Source organism: Protopterus annectens, chromosome 3.part1, assembly GCF_019279795.1.
Source record: "Protopterus annectens isolate FY-2018-M chromosome 3.part1, PAN1.0, whole genome shotgun sequence".
NCBI classification, from domain to species: domain Eukaryota; kingdom Metazoa; phylum Chordata; order Ceratodontiformes; family Protopteridae; genus Protopterus; species Protopterus annectens.
The window spans coordinates 133,798,506-133,817,939 of record NC_056732.1 but is presented as its reverse complement, the minus strand read 5'-3'; positions in this window follow the sequence as shown (position 1 = coordinate 133,817,939).

The following is a 19,434-nucleotide window of genomic DNA, read 5'->3' as shown; positions in this document are numbered from 1 at the left end:
GCTGACTAACAATTGGTGCAGAGGCCAACACATGCACATAGTTAAGTCACACCCATAACAGTTGTCCAACAACCATGGTAACACCTCACAATATCTCCAGCCTAAATGACCTATGTCTGTCATCCTTGGCACCGCAGTAAAGAGCACATGGTGGAGGTACAGGTTCCTACCCACAAATAAGCCATACCCTGGAGTAAACCACCCAGCATTAAGAAGCAAGGCTCCTCATTAGTAGATGTCAGACATACCCCTGTTGAATGTTATGCAGATAGGTAATATGCCATATGAGTCACCCTGTGTAACTGTTTGACAGGAGCAAGTACAATCACATTACATGTGTCCCAAGCAGCAGGGTAGCATAACAGTATGCTGCTGTAGGCCCAGGGCCAATAGCATACTACCTACCTATGACACAATGCACACACACATGTCCTCATTGCAATACCAACTATGTGAGGTGGAATGAGTGTGCCACTGACTGTGTGCAAGGTCTGTAATGGTGTGATTGCTCAGCATGACTTTGTGTCTGTCATGGTAGTGTGTGTCCTTGGTGTGAGGCCAGAGAAAGATGTGTCAGGTATTGGGATGCAAACATACTACATTGCCATATGTTGTGCTGTGGTTCCCTGTATATGACTGCGGTGTAGTTAGGGGTATGGCCGCAAAGACTAGGGTGCATTACCATTGAAATTTTAACTGTGCATTGCATGCATTGCATGGGATGACAATGTTCCCCATCCATTACCTTGATACCTATCCCCAGTGTGAGGTTGTGCATTGGACCTCAAACAGTATGCCGACTGCTGGTGTATACTAGTTTGTTGTATGGAGTGTGCCAGGCACTGTCACACAGTTGTTGGCTGAGCACTGATATGTGGTCATTTACATGTGTATCCCCCGATAGACAGACAGATGCTATATATGGCAGTTCAGTGATATCACTACAGTAGATTATTATGTGTGCCATATTACTTGCTCACATATTTTTCTTTTCCTTCCAGGGTGATGGTGCATCAGCGCAATCCCTCTTATTCGGCTGCAGAGGATGAGGAGATACACCAGAGCCTGGTGTGGGATTTTGCAACACTCTTTTCCTGGACCAGCCAGAACCAGCAGGAGAGGGCTGCACTGTGGCAAGACCTTGTCCATTGGGTAAATGACATAGGCATGCATAACCGGATATATGAGCAGGTACGCCATCACTGCAGTGATTTAATTAGAAATGTCAGTCAGCGTGCGTCTGATATCCACAGGTAACAGCTTGCCACAGGTGGTGGGGCACCTACACACCCCCCCCACACCAGACTAGAGGAGCTCCTCCTAAGTGTTGTGGCTTCAGCCAAACAACAACAACATCCACAGACGTGTGTAATGATGGAGGCTGGAGCCACCCAGCATGTGGACATGGAGCGTGCAGGTAACATGCCATATCTATAGTTGACTGTTCTCTACACTGGTAGTTTATGCATGTGTGAGATATCAGCAGTAGACCTGTGAAAGCCAACTGTTGTACTACTATACTATATCATACTCACAGTATCAATGGCACAGTTGTGCCCACTGACAATAAGTGTCTTATTTGTGCAGGTTCCTCTGAAATAATAGCAAGACAGCCAATCCATGCTGGTGAATGTGTAATAACAATACTTTTAATACTAATGATAATAATAGTAATAATACCTTCAAACAGTATTGCTATGTGTTGGATTGCAGGTATGTTTGTGTCTGTGTGTTTGTATCTCATGTACTGAGGAGTGTGCATGTGCCCATGTGTGCATATGTGCATGTGCACATGTGTGCATGTGCCCATGTGTGCATGTGCACATGTGCGCATGTGTGCATGTGTGCATGTGCCCATGTGCGCATGTGTGCATGTGTGCATGTGCCCATGTGCGCATGTGTGCATGTGTGCATGTGCCCATGTGCGCATGTGTGCATGTGTGCATGTGCCCATGTGTGCATGTGTGCATGTGCCCATGTGTGCATGTGTGCATGTGTGCATGTGCCCGTGTGCATCTGTGGTAACATGTGTACACATTGTAAACTGTGTTTCCTGTCTTCCTCTCACAGGTTCTGGTGTTGCTCTGGTGGTGTGCAGCAGGGAACCTGAAGCCACTGCTGGGGATAGTGATAATGATGATACATGTGTAATGGCACAGGGAGGTGTGACAGGGTCTGTTGCTGGTCAGCCAATTGACAGTACACAGCAGTCAACCCCATCAATGCGCACAGTCATCCTGCCGATACAGCCATTGTCACCAATGTCCTTAGGTGAGGGACAGCATACAGTGGGCATTGACCAGGGTAATGTGGTATCAGTGGCACATGCATCCCTTCACAGCAGCCATGGCCAGAGTCCTGACATGGTACCACACAGGCAGATGTCCAGGGGTTCTCGTGGGAGCATCCATGGACGTACTGCCCCTGTCAGACGTGCCCACAGAGGTCTTTCAACCTCAGCTATATTCCGGGCTGTAATGCAGGCACAGGCACATATGGAACAGTACACCAGAAAGGGTCTGAGGGAGCTTAGAGCACATCGCACTGCTATGAATGACACTATGCGTGACATTGCGGCTGCCATCTGCAATTTCACCGAGGTCATTGATAGATGTTGGGGGGACACATTAGATCTGTTCCACAACTACATGTCCATGAGCCAGGGCAATGCAGGATGGTTGAAGCATCGACGTGGACGTATGCCAGCAACATCAGCAGCTGGCAGTCATTGCGGATGACAACAAACCCGCAGCTGCTCCCATAGTGCAAGTACCAGCCCCAGCAATGCTGGGTCTGTGCTGTCATCAGACCGCCCTAGGAGACCACGTCACATGGCTCTGGACAGTCCCAGCAGGGACATGTGTCCAGTCATCAACCAACTTCTTCTGATGACAATACCCAGTCTGGTTTAGTACCTGATACTGTCCGTAGCACCCCTGCCAGGCACAGGTACCATGTCCGTGGCCAGAGACAGTGATCTGTATGACCTGGCAGGTACAGTCTGTGGCTGCCCACAAACACCCGTATATGGCAGTCACGAGGTGGAACTGTGTGCATGCATACACACATGCATAATGCTAACACCTAGGGCTAACACATACATGCACACACCGCATCAACATTGCCCCATCTTGTACTGTTGTCCCTCACTAACACACACACACATACATGTCGATTGGATGTATCAGTGGCAGACTCAGGCATACCAAGTACACACCCTGTTCATATGATGAAACTGTGCCACCTCCTGCAATCTGTAACATTGATGCAGGAACAGGTTAACATGGTGCTGATGCACAGGGTGACTGCATAGAAGTGTAGTAATGTTATCATGTTGTTAACAGTACAGTGTAATGATATCATTGTGGGTATATCCCAGCATGCCTGATGCATTAACAGTACGATTGTCATTGTATTAATTACAAAAGTGTAATGTCTGCACATCTTTGCATTCTGGTGGTAAGAATGAAAACACAAGACCACCTACATAGGTAGCACAGGGGATAAGAAAATGGAAGTAATGATACTCAATGCCGGACATGTAAACCGCAAGATGCATGCAGTCCAAACTCTACTCAGCATGGAGAATGTTGATATCTGTGCAGTAATAGACAACAGGTTCAAGACTCCCAAGAGCACGCTAGCACTACCAGGTTACACCTTATACCATGCTTGACAGCCCCAAAACACGGAACTAACTATGACAGGAGGGTGAGTCTCATTAAATGTCAAGGATACTGTGGTGGCAGGACAGGTAGCTTACATCCTTCTAAGTTGGGAACTGCTGATTGAGGGCTCACTGTCTGTTATTCTAAAAGTGTATTAGTTCTGGTTTAAGCACTTGGGCTTCAAGCCAGTTATTTTACATTAAGAAGGTTCGTGGTCTGCACTCTTGTGGGAGGAGAGGCTGGACTCTGCCCTTCTGAGCTGGGAATTTCTGGTTAAAGGCTTATAGTGCCTGCATATTTGAACTGTTTCTTACTGAAATTGGTACACCTTGTTTGCTGTAGCATAGACTAGATCCAGGCCTGCTGAATCTAGCTTTGTTTGTATGCTTGTTTGCTTGTTATTTCCCTGAAACGCTAATTCCACCTAAAACGTGGCTTTTCAGCGCTTCTGTGGATGCCTAGTGACATCTGCATTGCTCACTGTACTTATTTCCTTGTTTCACTTGAAAGAAAGTTACTGTTTGTCATTTTTGCATTTAAGTTACCTGTAATACATTGCATTTAAGTTACCTGGCACTTGCCCACTAAAGCAATTATATAAGTCAGCACTAAAAAATTAAAAGCACTACACCCTCACAAACTCACCTTGAGTACCTTGTTCCCCATTGGCCCTTTTTTTTCAATTATAAAGGAATTCCCAATACTATTCTAGCATGTCCAAAGGTCAGTTGTCAATCTCCTCTCTGGTCCAGCTGGTGAATCTGGGAATCTTGAGGCAATGTTACAACTGCCTCATGTACACAGACAACCCTCTCCTCCTCCCAACAAATTCCAACACATGTGAGAGATGCAACCATATAGCCAAACTGGTGGCTAAGCTCTCTCAACTCAGTACTGGTGAAACCTGTCAGGAGGAGAAGGAAACCACACTCACTACAATTCCAGTCTCACATAGACCTACCATGACAGCAAACCAAACACATAAACACACAAAAACATACACGGAGTCTCTAAATAAAAATCTGCCTAAGCAGCAGAGACCTCCAAAGCAGACACCCAAGCAACCGCTACCCCAAAACAAAACACGTGCAACACATAGTTCACAAAGCCAGTGTTCCGAACAGTCACAGCCCTTAAGGCTAAACAACACACCTGATACACTTGTAATAGGTGACTCTATCGTTAGGCACACTGACGTCCCGCTCACCAGGCTGAACAAGGAGAAGGTCACGGTGAGCTGCCTGTCGGGCCAGGATCTGCCACATAACACAAGCACTCAGGTCACTCCAAGGCAAGTACAAATATGACTCAGTCATTGTCCATGCTGGTGTGAATGACCTGAGACGTACCTCCCTGGACTACATGAAAAGAGACATAGAGGAGCTCTCTGAGCATGTGGCCCAGGCCGGTATGACCCTGACCTTGAGTAGCATCTTACCTTCACCAAGAATGATGCCACAATATGAAGACAAGATGATCAATTTCAACAATTGCCTTAAGTATTGGTGTCATTCAAAGGGGATCCAATGCCTGTCAGCCTGGGATGACATGCTTGACAAGCCACGATGCTTCGCTAGGGACGGCTTGCACCTGTCACCCCTGGGCTTTCGGATATTGGCAAAGGCTCTTGCTACCCCCATAATGCCTTTTTTAGGCAAGGCTCAAAAGACAAACCCACCTCCATAGGTATCACAAGGGATAAGAAACTAAGAGTAATGCTACTCAATGCCAGAAGTCTAAACCTCAAGATGCATGCACTGGAAACTCTCCTTAGCATGGAGAACATCGATATCTGTGCAGTAACAGACACCTGGTTCAAGGCTCCCGAGAGCACCCCAGCACTACCAGGTTATACCTCATGCCATGCTTTTCGGCCCCAAAACTTGGACCGAACCAGAAAAGGAGGGGGAGTATCAATATTCATGAAAGATACCCACACCTCCAGGTTGGTGGCACAGCACAAAGCATCAGAGACTATCCATGTGCAACTAACAGTGGGTAAAACTGCCTTCCAGTTTATAGCCTGCTACAGACTACCCTCCCAAACCCAGGAACCCCACTCGGCCTTCCTGAGAACACTGGAAAATATGAAGGTCTCTCCAAACACCATTATATTGGGCGACTTCAACTACCCAAACATAGACTGGGAGCATTACTCTAGCTCCAACACCCTAGCTCAAAGGTTCCTAGAATTTATAAACTCAAATGCTATGGAACAACTTGTTACCACTCCCACAAGAGGGGAAAACATACTGGACCTGATCATCACCAACATGGGAACTCTATGCTCCAGACTAGAAGTGTATCCCTCACTGGTAAGATGAGACCATAAACTAATCTCACTGGATATTCACATCCTGACCCCACCCCCTGCCCAGAAATCCACAGTGAAAAACTTCTCTAAAGCAAATTTCACACTCCTCAAAACCGAGGTGGAATCCTTTAAAGCCCCCGGGCCTGTGGAAAATACGGCCCTGACCGCAGAATCCTTTATAAACGCATTCTATGAACACCTTCAGGAATACATGGATCACGCAATCCCAAATAAAACCAAGACCCAATCCTCCAAAGGCAGACGTCCTGTCTGGTGGACCCCAGCCATAAACAAACTATACAATAGAAGGAGGAAGCTACTACATGATAGAGCAAAATCCCAAAAAGGGAAGGCATCTCTGATCAGTGTTAGCAAAAATCTACGGGCACTCATAAAATCGTCTAAGGCCAGCTTCGAGAGAAAAATTGCACAGGACACTAAGGATAATCACAAGGCTTTCTTTAGTTATGTTAGGAACCTGGGTGGAAATTCCCAGATATGCTCAGAATTAGTCCAAAATGACAAAAAATACACCGAACCCACAGACATTGCCAACATCCTAGCTGACAGATTCAGCACAAACTTCTCCCCTCCTCCCCACCAAATGGGCAAATATCTATCCCAGCAGAGTACTGCCCCCCTGACATCTCAGATGCTCAGGTAAGAGCCACCCTCTCCAAAGCAAAAAACACAGCATCAATGGGACCAGACGGTGTCCCGGACTGTGTCCTACATGAACTCCAAGAAGAGCTAAACCCAAACATAAAATTACTGTTCAATCTCAGCCTTACCACAGGATATGTACCCAAAGAGTGGCGTACAGCAACAGTGGTCCCTCTCCACAAAGGTGGTGCCTCAACGGATCCTGGAAACTATCGCCCCATAAGCCTGACTAGCTTGGTCTGCAAAGCTATGGAAAGGATCATCATGGACCTCATAAAAAAAGATATTGGGGGCCTACAGACACTGGATCCTACCCAGTTCAGCTTTGTTAAGGGCAGATCCTGCCTCTTAAACCTGGTTGATTTCTTTGAAACAGTCACCAAGGCCATTGACGAGGGGAAGGTGGTCCACACAGCCTACCTGGACCTCGCAAAAGCCTTCGATACAATACCCCACTCGGGCATTATAGATAAGCTCACCAGCTTAAATATAAACCCCTATGTCACTAGATGGGTTGCAAACTTGCTCAAGGACAGAACCCACATGGTTAGAATTGCTGGAGCCATGTCAGACTCCAAACCAGTTACAAGTGGCGTCCCACAAGGCTCAGTCCTGGGACCTCTCCTGTTCGGTATATATTTCTCGGAGGTACAGGCCAACACGGAAGGACTGTGGCTGATCAAGTTCGCAGATGACTGCAAACTGGGCGCTATAATCTTCTCTCCAGCCAACACAAGCATCCTCCAAAAGGGCCTCATAGAAACAGACAACTGGTGCCAGAGCCATGGCCTCAAGCTAAATGCCAAAAAGTGTATAGTCATCCCCTCTGGCAAAAACAAAGTGCCCACAAATTACCACATAGGTGGTAATCCATTAAGTACTGAAGAAGTAATTAGGGACCTGGGGACCCAAGTTGATAGCAATCTCTCATTTGACAACCACATGGCCAAAGTGGTTAGAAAAACATTTTATATAGCCCACCTAATCATGAAGGGATTCACATCTAGATCAGGGGAGGTCATCGTGCCTCTTTACTCATCCCTCATCAGGCCCATAATTGAGCACAATGCCCCTTTTGGGATGTACCTTACCAGACACCTGCAGCAACTGGAAAGACCCCAAAAGTACCTCACCAAGAGGATCAAAGGGCTCAAACAGATGCCATATGCTGCCCAGTTAAAGAAACTCCAGCTCTACTCAGTGGCATACCGCCTGCTCAGAGGCAATCTGTGCCTGACGTATAAAGCCATGTCCAACCCAGAATTAATGGACATGCTGCACCTCAGAAAATCCAAATCCCATCGAGCTACGCCGAGAGACTTGAACCTCAGCACTGAAATAAATAGGACATGCTGGAGGGACAGATTCATAACCCAGAGGCTCCCTTCACTCTGGAATAAAATCCCAGTCCAGGTTAGGCGGAGTCCCTCATTGACTCTCTTCAAGAGGAATCTTGATGAGTGGATGGGGGATCGTAGGTTTACCCCGGGTATCACTTCTGTGTCACTGTTAGACAGAGGCACAGTATACTAACCTTGAAAAAGGGCATAGCAAAATTAATTTAAAATGGGTGGCGAAAGCCAAACACACTCTGGCTAGGCTTATAAATGCCCTAGGGCAGATAGCCTAGTATGAACCTATGAACCTATGAACCTATACCCACATCCCCAGGTTGTTGCCACAGCGCGACGAATCACAGACTATCCACATGCAACTAATAGTGGGGTGAAAGGTTCCTAGAATCCATACACAAATGCTATGGAACAACTTGTTACCACTCCCACAAGAGGGGAAAACATGCTGCACCTGATCATCACCAACATGTGGACTCCATGCTCCAGACCAGAAGTGTATCCCTCACTGGTAAGATGACACCATAGAGTAATCTCACTGTATATTCACATACCAACTGCAGCCCCTGCACAGAAAACCACAGTGAAAAAGTTGTGTAATGCAAATTCCATGTATTCACATGAGGCAGGCTTCACACATGGGAACTATTTAAGGTCACAGGTACATATGTCTATGTGGCACACACATACCTCATGTGTGCATTGAAATTACTGCTATAATATATGTCATACAATATTAAGAGCAACACCCAACACACATGGACAAACTGTGTGACAAAAACACACACGGCATTTGTAGGATTCAAATCTCTACCCATGTTATGACACTTGAGAGAGACGCCTTAGCAGAGTGTGCTATTTGCACTACTGGTAGGTTTCTTTTCTCCTGCTATACTTATAGGGTGCTGACATCATCAGTGTTTAGAAGGAGGAATGTACATCATGTAGTGTGTTCTTCTAGTTGCCTAAAGAGACATTTCTTTCAAATAGAATTGCACACACACTAACTCCCCCCCAAACACATACACACTGAGCATTTGCAGGATTCAAACCCCTACCTAACTATGTTACGACACTTGAAAAAGACGCATTAGCAGAGCGCGCTATTTGCATTACTGGGAGGCTTCTTTTCTCCTGCTATACTTATAGGGTGCTGACATCATCAGTGTTTACAAAGAGGAATGTACATCATGTAGTGTGTTCTTCTAGTTGCCAAAAGGGACATTTCTTTCAAACAGCATTGCACACACACTATCCCCCCCAATCACACACACACTGCGGATTTGCAGGATTCAAACCCCTACTTAACTATATTATGACACTTGAGAGAGACGCATTAGCGGAGCACACTATTCGAATTACTGGGTATCTTTTCATCTCCTGCAGTATTTATAGGGTGCTGACATCATTATTTATAAAGAGGTATGTACATCTATTACTATCCGTCAGTAAGGGGGATAGCATATATATGCATTAACAGACGCCTACTTCAGGGTCACATATGCACATCAGCACTGCCAGATTATGTTTTATACCATGCTTCGTGACCACAGGACTTGTAACACACAACACAACCAGTTCAGACCACCCCTCCCATATCCAGGAACCACACTTTGCTTCCCTGGGAACAGTATAGGATATGAAGGTGTTCACATACACCATTACAGTGGTTAACTTCAGGTACAGATATATTGAGTGGGGGAACTACTCAGGCCTCAACAACATCACCCTACAGCCACTACAATTTGTGAATCCATGTGCTATGGCATGACCAATCACCACAGCCACAAGGGGGAATACATATTGGACCTGACCATCTGCAACATGGGGAATCTATGTTCCACACCAGAGGTAGACCACTATTGTTAATATCTGACCATAACCAACTTTCCCTGGACATCCATATCCCATCCCCACCCCCAGGCAAGGAAGTCACTGCAAACAAAGTATTTATCAAAAGTGGACTTTGCACTTGTGAAGACTGGGGTGGAAGACTTCAAAGGACCCATGCTGGAGGATTATACAGGACACTCTGCATAATCTTTGACAATTGCATTCTATGAGCATCCGGAAGGTTTGCATTGATCATGCTATCCCAAATAAACCCAAGACTCCTCCACAACAGGAGACCTGTCTGGTTTACACCAGACATATATAAGCTGTACAACAGAAGGAGGGAGCTAATACATTACAGAGCAATATCCCACAGAGGGAGGACATCTCTGAACAGTATTGGCAAGACACTTCAATCCCTCAAAATCATCACTTCAAAAGTGTTGACAGTGAAATTGTCCAGACACTGCAGATAAGGCTCCCCTCAGTCTGTAATTGATGCCCAATTACTGTTATAACTCCTTGCCAGCCCTCTTCCAGCAAACTCCAGCCACATGGATGTGACATTGCAAATTCAACCCCTGGAATCTCCACTGTGTCCCTGCTTGACAGAGGCACAGCACACTAGCCTTAAACGGTGCCTTCTGTGACCTACTTTACAGAGGCACAGTAGCCTACTGTACTGGGGAGGCAGACGCCAAATACATTCTGGCTAAGCTTATGTATTCCCTAGGGCAAACAGCCTAGTATTGACCTCTACACCCATATGTTTAATTTTCAGATGCACAATATTTGTTGCTGATAAACTGTTTGCAGGTCTTTATTGCCATAGCTTTCCCTGTTTCTATGAACAACTTGTGTATCTGTGGAAGATGTTTGAATATGAGAGGGATCCACTATTTTACTTATGTCTCTGTTGTCATTTAACTGTGTACACTGGGCAGATTGCTGTATTGTAGGAGGTTCCTGGCTTAACACATACAAATGCCAGATATGTGTGGCCAACTGCTAAACTGAGACATAGCCTAAGTGTGTGAGCATGCCCAGTTCAGGCTTTCCATGGCTTGTTGCCTGACATATGTCTCATTTATCAAAGTGTGCTAGCATGCCCAGTGTGAGCTTTCCATATGTTGAGATCTGAGGTCCACCACATTTGTGTTTGTGTGTGAACTTCAACAATATTTCACATTTATAGTTGTGTGTTGGAAGTAATGTTGTGTTCTTACTGCCCAACTGCTTTGTGTCTGAACCCAACAGGGATTATACAGTTGTCAACATCCTTTCATACTGACCAAACACTGTACTATCGTATAGTGTACTGGTTCAGTACTTTCAGTGTGGTGGACAGTATCCTGGGTTTCAGTCCTATCACTGCTTTAAATATTCATAGTGAGCACACCAGAAATATGACCATGCTCCATTTGTTCAGATATGGACTACTTAAACCAGGCTTGTCCAACATTGGTAGTGTATTCTGCAACTTGGGTGGACATTGACAAACACTAGCGATGTGCCCTAGGCCATTTCTAATGCTAGTCAGAGAGTGTGTTTGTCCTTCGACACACATTGTAAGTGGAGTTTGACATGACATATGTCATGGTTAGTATACTATGCCTCTGTCTACCCGTGACATAACAGTGATACCCAGGGTAAACCTACCATCTCCCATCCACTCATCAAGATTCCTCTTGAAGAGAATCAATGAGGGACTCTATGGATAACCTGGACTGGGAGTTTACTCAAGAGTGGAGGGAGCTTCTGGGTTATGGATCAATCACTACAGCATGTCCTGTTTATGTCAGTGCTGGGGTTCAGGTCTCTCATGTGCATAGTTCACTGGCATTCAGATTTTACAAGGTGCAGCATGTTCATTGATTCCATCTTGGACATGGCTTTATACATCAGGCACAGACCGCTTCTGGGCAGGCAGTATGGCACTGTGTGGTGCTGCAGTTTGTTTAATCAGGCAACACATGGCATCTGTTAGAGCTCTTTGATCCTCCTGGTGAGGTACTTTTGGGGTCTTTCCAGTTGCTGGAGGTGTCTGCTAAGGTACATCCCACAAGGGCCATTGTACTCAATTGTGAGGCTGATGAAGGATGACTGAAGAGGCACGATGACCTCCTCTGATCTAGATGTGAATACCTTCATGATTAGGTGGGTATATGGTATGTTTCTGTAACCACTATGGCCACATGGTTGTCAAATGCAAGATATCTATCAACTTGTGTCCCCAGGTCTCTTATTACTTCTAAAGTACTTAATGGGTTAACTCCTATGTGGTAATTGGTGGGCACTTACTGTTTTTCCAAAGGGGATGACTATACACTTTTCTGAAATTAGCTTGATGACATGGCTCTGGCACCGTTGTCTGTTTCTATGTGGCCCTTTTGTAGGATGCTTGTGTCAGCTGGAGGGTCAGATATGGTGCCCAGTTTGTAGTCATCTGCAAACTTGTTCAGACACAGTCCTTCCATGTTGGCCTGTACCTATGGAAATATATACCAAACAAGGGAGGTCCCAGGACCGAGCCTTGTGGGATGCCAGTTGTAGCTGGTTTGTAGTCTAACATGGCTGCAGAATTTCTGATCATGTCAGTTCTGTCCTTGAGCTGGTTTGCAATCCATCTACTGACATAGGGGTTTATATTTAAGCTGGTGAGCTTATCTATAATGAACAAGTGGGGTATTGTATGGAAGGCTTTTGCAAGGGCCAGATAGGCTGTGTGGACCACGTTCCCCTCATCAATGTCCTTGATGACTGTTTCAAATGAGTCAAACATGTTTAAGGGTCAGGATCTGCCCTTAAGAAAGCCACACTGGGTAGGGTCCAGTGTCTGTAGGTCCCCAATATCTTTATTTCTGAGGTCCATGATGATCCTTTCCATAGCTTTGCAGACCAAGTTTGTCAGGATTCTGGGGTGATAGTTTGCAGTATCCATTCAGGCACCACCTTTGTGGAGAGGGACCACTGTTGCTGTACACTGCTCTTTGGGTACATATCCTGTGGTAAGGCTGAGATTGAGCAGTAGTGTTATTTGGTGTTCCATTCTTCTTGGAGTTCATGTTGGACACAGGCCAGGATACCATCTCGTACCATTGATGCTGTGTGTTTTGCTTTGAAGATGCTGGCTGTTACCTCAGCATCTGCAATGTCAGGGGGCCAGCACTCTGCTGGATAGATATTTGGCATTTTGGTGGGGGGGGTGGAGTTCGCACTGAACCTGTCAGGTTGGATGTTGGCAATGTGTGTGGGTTTTGTGTATTGTTTGTAATATTTGAGTAATTCAGAGCATATCTGTGAATTCCCACCAAGCTTCCTACCATCAGTTAAGAAAGCCTTGTGATTATCCTTAGTGTCCTGTACAATTTGTATCTTCATAGGTGCATAGGTTCATACTAGGCTATCTGCCCTAGGGCATTTATAAGCCTAGCCAGAGTGGGTGTGGCTTTCGCCACCCCTTGCAATGTGAATATTATGCCCATTTAGGGTTTACTTTACTGTGCCTCTGTCTAGAAGTGACACAGAGATGACCCCCGGTGTAAATCTATGATCTCCCATCCACTCGTCAAGATTTCTCTTGAAGAGAGTCAGTGAAGGGCTCTGCCTAACATGGACTGGGATTCTGTTCCAGAGTGTAGGGAGCCTCTGGGTTATGAATCTGTCCCTCCAGCACATCCTATTTATTTATGTGTTGAGGTTTAAACTTCTCACTCTCGCGGCTCTGATGGATTTGGATTTTCTGAGGTGGAGCATGTCCATTAATTCTGGATTGGACATGGCCTTGTACATCGGGCATACATCGCCTCTGAGTAGGCAGTATGTGACTGAATACAGCTGGGGTTTCTTCAGCCGGGCAGCATACGACAAATGTTTGAGACCCTTTATCCTCTTGGTGAGGTACTTTTGGGGTCTTTCTAACTGCTGCAGGTGTCGGGTAAGGTACATCCCAAATGGGGCATTGTACTCAATTATGGGCCTGATAAGAGAAGAGTATAGGGGCACAATGACCTCTCTTGATGTAGATGTGAATCCTTTCATGATAAGGTGGCCAATATAGAAGGTCTTCCTAGCCACCTTGGCAATGTGAGTGTCAAATGAGAGGTTACTATCCACTTGTGTCCCTAGGTCCCTGATTACTTCTTCCGTACGTAATGGATTACCACCTATGTGGTAATTTGTGGGTACCTTGTTTGGTATTTGGAGAGACATTCATACTCTCCAGTGTCTTCAGGAAGGCTGAGTGGGGTTCCTGAGTTTGAGAGGGTGGTCTGTAGCATGCTACAAACTGTACGGCAGTTTTGCCTATGGTTAGTTGCACATGGATGGTCTCCGATGCTTCGTGCATTGTCAGTAACCTGGAGGTGTGGGTATCTTTGATGAATATTGATACTCCCCCACCTTTTGTGGTTTGGTCCAGGTTTTGGGGCCAAAAAGCATGATATGAGGTATAACCTGGTAGTGCTGGGATGCTCTCAGGAGCCTTGAAGCAGGTTTCTGTCACTGCACAGACATCGATGTTCTCCATACTGAGGAGGGCCTCGAGAGCGTGCATCTTGAGGTTTAGACTTCTGGCGTTGAGCAGCATTACCCTTATTTTTTTTCCACTTATGTTTTCTAGAGAGGTGGGTTTGTCTTTTGAGCCTTGCCTAAAAAAGGCACTATGGAGGTGGCAAGAGCCTTGGCCAATATCCAGAAGCCCAGGGGTGACAGGTGCAAGCCATCCCTGGCAAAGCAGCGTGGCTTGTCAAGCATGTCATCCCAAGCAGACAGACATTGGATCCCCTTGGAATAACACCAGTAATTGAGCCAATTGTTAAAGCTGATCATTCTGTGTTTGTACTGTGGCATCATTCTTGGTGAGGGTAAGATGCTGCTCAGGGTCAGGGTCATACCGGCCTGGGCTACATAATCAGAGAGCTCCTCTATGTATTTTTTCATGTAGTCCAGGGAGGTACATCTCAGGTCATTCACACCAGCATGGACAATGACTGAGTCATATTTGTACTTGCTTTGGAGTGACCTGAGTGCTTGTGTTATGTGGCGGATTCTAGCACCCAACAGACAGCTTACTGTAACCTTTTCCTTGTTCAGTCTGGTGAGCGAGACATCAGTGTGTCTGACTATGGAGTCACCTATTACAAGTGTATCAGGCATGTTGTTTGTCCTTAAGGGCTGTGACTGTTTGGCACACTGACTTTGTGAACTATGTGTTGCATGTGCTATGTTTTGAGGTAGTGGTTGCTTGGGTGTCTGCTTTGGAGGCCTCTGCTGATTTGGTAGATTTTTAATTAGAGCCTCTGGGAATGTTTTTGTGTGTTTATGTCTTTGATTTGCAGTTGTGAAAGGTCTATGTGAGACTGGGTTTGTGGTGTGTGTGGTTACCTTCTCCTCCTGACTGGTTTTGCCAGTACTGAGATGAGAGAGCTCGGCCTCCAGTTTTGGTAAATAGTTGCATCTCTCACATATATTTGTATTTGTTGGGGGGAGGAGGGGGTTGTCTGTGTACATGGGGCAGGTGTAACATTGTCTCAAGAGTCCCAGATTCAACATGTTGTAGCTGGCCTTAGAGGATTTTATGTGTGGCCATTTTTTGCCATAATACTGATCAGAGATTACTTCCCTTTTTGGGTTTTGCTCTATCATGTAGTAGCTTCCTCCTTCTCTTGCATGGTTTGGTAATGGCTGGGGTCCACCAGGCCAGATGCCTGCATGTATGGAATTGGGTCTTGGTTTTATTTGGGATTGCATAATCCATGCATTCCTGAAAGAGTTCATAGAATGCATTTATAAAGGGTTCTGAGGTCTGGCCCATATTTTCCACAGGCACAAGGCCTTTAATGGATTCCACATCAGTTTGGAGGAGTGCAACATTTGCTTTACACATGTTTTTCACTGTGGTTTTCTGCCCAGGGACTGGGGTCAGGATGTGAATATCCAGTGAGATTACTCTATGGTCTGATCTTACCAGTGAGGGATACACTTCTCATCTGGGCATAGAGTACCCATGTTGCTGATTACCACATCCAGTATGCTTACCCCTCTTGTGGGAGTGGTAAGTTGTTCCTGAGCATTTTGGTTTATGAATTCTAGGAACCTTTGGCCTAGGGTGTTGGAGCTAGAATAATGCTCCCAGTCTATGTTTGAGAATTTTCAGTCGCCCAATATAATGTTGCTTGGAGAGACCTTGATATTTTCATGTGTTCCGAAGTAGGCCAAGTGCAGTTCCTGGCATTAGGAGGGTGGTCTGTAGCAGGCTAGAAACTGGGAGGCAGTTTTAGCCAGTGTTACTTGCCCGTGGATAGTCCATGCTGCTTCTTGCTGTGGTACCAACCTGGGGGTGTGGTTATCCTTGACAATTATTGATAGTCACCCTCCTTTTGTAGTTTGTTCCATGTTTTGGGGCTGTAAAGCATGGTATGAGGTGTAACCTGGTAGTGTTAGGGTGCTCTTGTTAGCCTTGACCCAGGTTTCTGTTACAGAACAGATATCAACATTCTCCATGCTGAGGAGAGTTTGGACTGCATGCATCTTGCAGTTTAGACTTCTGGCATTGGGTAGCATTACGTCTAGGTTCTTATCCCTTGTGATACCTATGGAGGTGGGTTTGTGTTTTGAGCCTTACCTATTCAAGGCACGGTGGGGTGACAACAGCCTTTGCCAGTATCCAAAAGGCCAGGAGTGATAGGTGCAAGCCATCCCTAGCAGGTGGAGCATCGTGTCTTGCTCAGCATGTCATCCCAGGCTGACACGCATTAGATCCCCTTTGACTAACAGCAATACTTAAGCCAATTATTGTAATTGATCATCTTGTCTTCATATTGTGGCATCATGCTTGGTGAGGGTAGGATGTTAGTCAGGGTCATCAAGTTTGCATATACTACATGGTGTTACATTGCTTAACACAAGGCAATCATGCCTCAGGTGGTGCTGCAGGGCTGTCTATGTTGGATGCACATACTACACTCCCTGTACATGTTTGAAAGCAGGTTGTGTCAACTTAGGCATCCCTTTTACTATATGTGTGAGTCAGAGAGAGGTATCATTTCCAGGGTTCCTACTGAGCCAGTGTATGTGCTATGCATTGCCTCTTTGCCAAGGCCAAGGCATACTGGGCACGCCTCCTACTGCCTACTGGGGCAGGCTCAGGTTGTTCCTCCTCCGAGTCATGCTCTGCCTGTGATTGGCTTCGCAATGGTGTGGGGCTGTTTGGCCCAGCCCTATGCTGGTCCTGCTGCAGCTGTTTTCGCAGAATCATATTATGTAGCATAGCACATACCATGACAATTTGGGTACATGTAGTTGGTAAGTACTGCAAGGCTCCACCAGATGTGTCCAGGCACCAGAACCATGACTTGAGCAGCCCAAACACACACTCAATTACATTTCGTGTTTGTGCGTGTGCCTCATTATGGCATTCTTGTTCAGGTGTGTGTGCATTTCTGATGGGTGTCATCAGCCACGGTTCCAGTGCATAGCCAGCATCCCCCACTAAGTGACCATGTGGGATGTTCCCACTGGCAAATGACTGGTACAGCTGCATCAAATGCCAGATATTGGAATCATGGTAGCTTCCAGGGCAGCCAGCACACACATTCATTATTATGCCCTGGGCATCACACACGACCTGGCAGTTGATGGAGGGGAAGCCCTTGTGGTTAATGAAGGCCCCACCCTGCTCACCAGCTGGTGCTTTGATGCGTATATGCGTGCAGTCTATTGCACCCACTACCTCAGGGTATTCCGCTATTTTCTGGAAGAGACGCATATTGCTGGCCAATACCTCACAGGAATTGGGGAAATATACATGATCACCGGCATGTGCTGACATGGCATCCAGGAACTGGTGCAGTACCCTGGATGCTGATGCCTGTGATATCCCCATCATATCACCAGTTGGTCTCTGGAAGGTACCTGTTGCTAGTATTCTTAGGCCAACACATACCTTGGTTTCCACTGGGATGGGTTCCCCTCTGTTGGTTCTGTGTGTGAGGTGTGGCCTGCACAGCTCAACAATTTGCTGTAGGAGGTCTCTGTCCACTCTATAGCGCTCCACTATCTCCAGCTCATGTAACCCCTGATAGGTGACCCTGGGCCTGTACACTCTTCTCCGTCTCCTCACTGTGGGTTGTCCGGCAGCATTTGCATAGTCACCATCCTCAGCAAGTTGCATATGTCTCCTTATAACAGCTATGGCAGCCCCTAGCATTTTTGGTCTGAGTGAAGCTTTTTCAGTTTTCACTTCTAATAGCTTACTCCTCTGTTGCAGTGTCTCTTGAGAGAAACATACTGCACTGTTGTTTGCAGAGTTTTAAGTGCTGGGCTGGGCTACTGTTCTGCCTGTGTAATTGCCTGCTTCTGATTGTTTTCACCTGCTAGCTCTGCCAGTATTCCCTGCTAGCGTCCTACTATTTCTCCTGCTTCCTTTTCCCTTCTGTTTCCTCAGGGGGGAGCGACGCGCATACAAGTGAAAACACACTCACAGCGGATAACACACGTGCACACATGCTTAGATGGACTAGAATCTGCTTATTTGGGTTAAAACGCGCGCACACCAGCGCAAAGAAGTTTACAGGTGTTTAAACAGGCTCCTACATGCTTACTCTGCCTTAAACGCACGCACTCACGCATACACGCTCGCACTCTATCTTACTCATGCCTACCAGCGCGCACACGCGCGCATGCACGCCCAGCAAGAAACTTTGGTGTTATCCATAGTGTACACCTTCCATTTCTTGGCTTTCCCATGCCTACTTGTTGACACTCCTCTTTCCATGATGTGTGACTGACATCTTTCACATGCCACTGTGATCCAATGAGCTTCTTTTCTTTCATACATTCCCCCCCTGTGATGTCACCTATCTCCTACTCTGTTACTCCCCCTTATCCTACTCCTACACTGCATGGAATGTGCTCATTTGCTATGTGACAGTGCGATTCACTATCCTACCACTCATTTACATAGGATTGCCTACTAATGCTTAGTTACATGTCTTACACTCAGCTTCCCCCCTTAGCAACCCCTACTCAGTGGCCATGTTGTTTTCAGCCTGCTATTCCCTTACATTGTAAATTCATGCTTTGCATAAAACCCACGTTTGTGGGTTTAAAAGTTTTATTTTTCTGTTTTTATTAGCGCAGTCTGTTTGCGCGGTGCTGCGCTACGTTTAAACATCGGCGCTCGCCAAAAAAAAAAAAAAAAACATTTTTATTTTATTTTTGCATCAGGGTACTTTGCTAGTGGCCACATATTTGGCCATTGGCATGCTGCCTGGAACATATGCAACCTTTATTTGGAGCTGACAAGGCTCCATTGTGTTAGTTTCAGAATGGTACTCAGTTGTCAACTGAGTACATTTCTGCAGATAACATGGCTCTTACACGGGCAGGTTTCTGCTTCTTGGATTGCTAAATTACCTCATTTGCATGCCTTTCATCTGCAAGTGAGGTAATTAGCATATCCACGCCCTGTCCATGTAAGAGACGTTTTAGGTGCTCTCTTACACGCAAATACAGGCTGTTCCTGGATCGCTATGGCTGCATGGAGTCTTACACTACTCTTACACTCCATGCAAGCCATCATGAATCCTGCCCAATGTGTCCC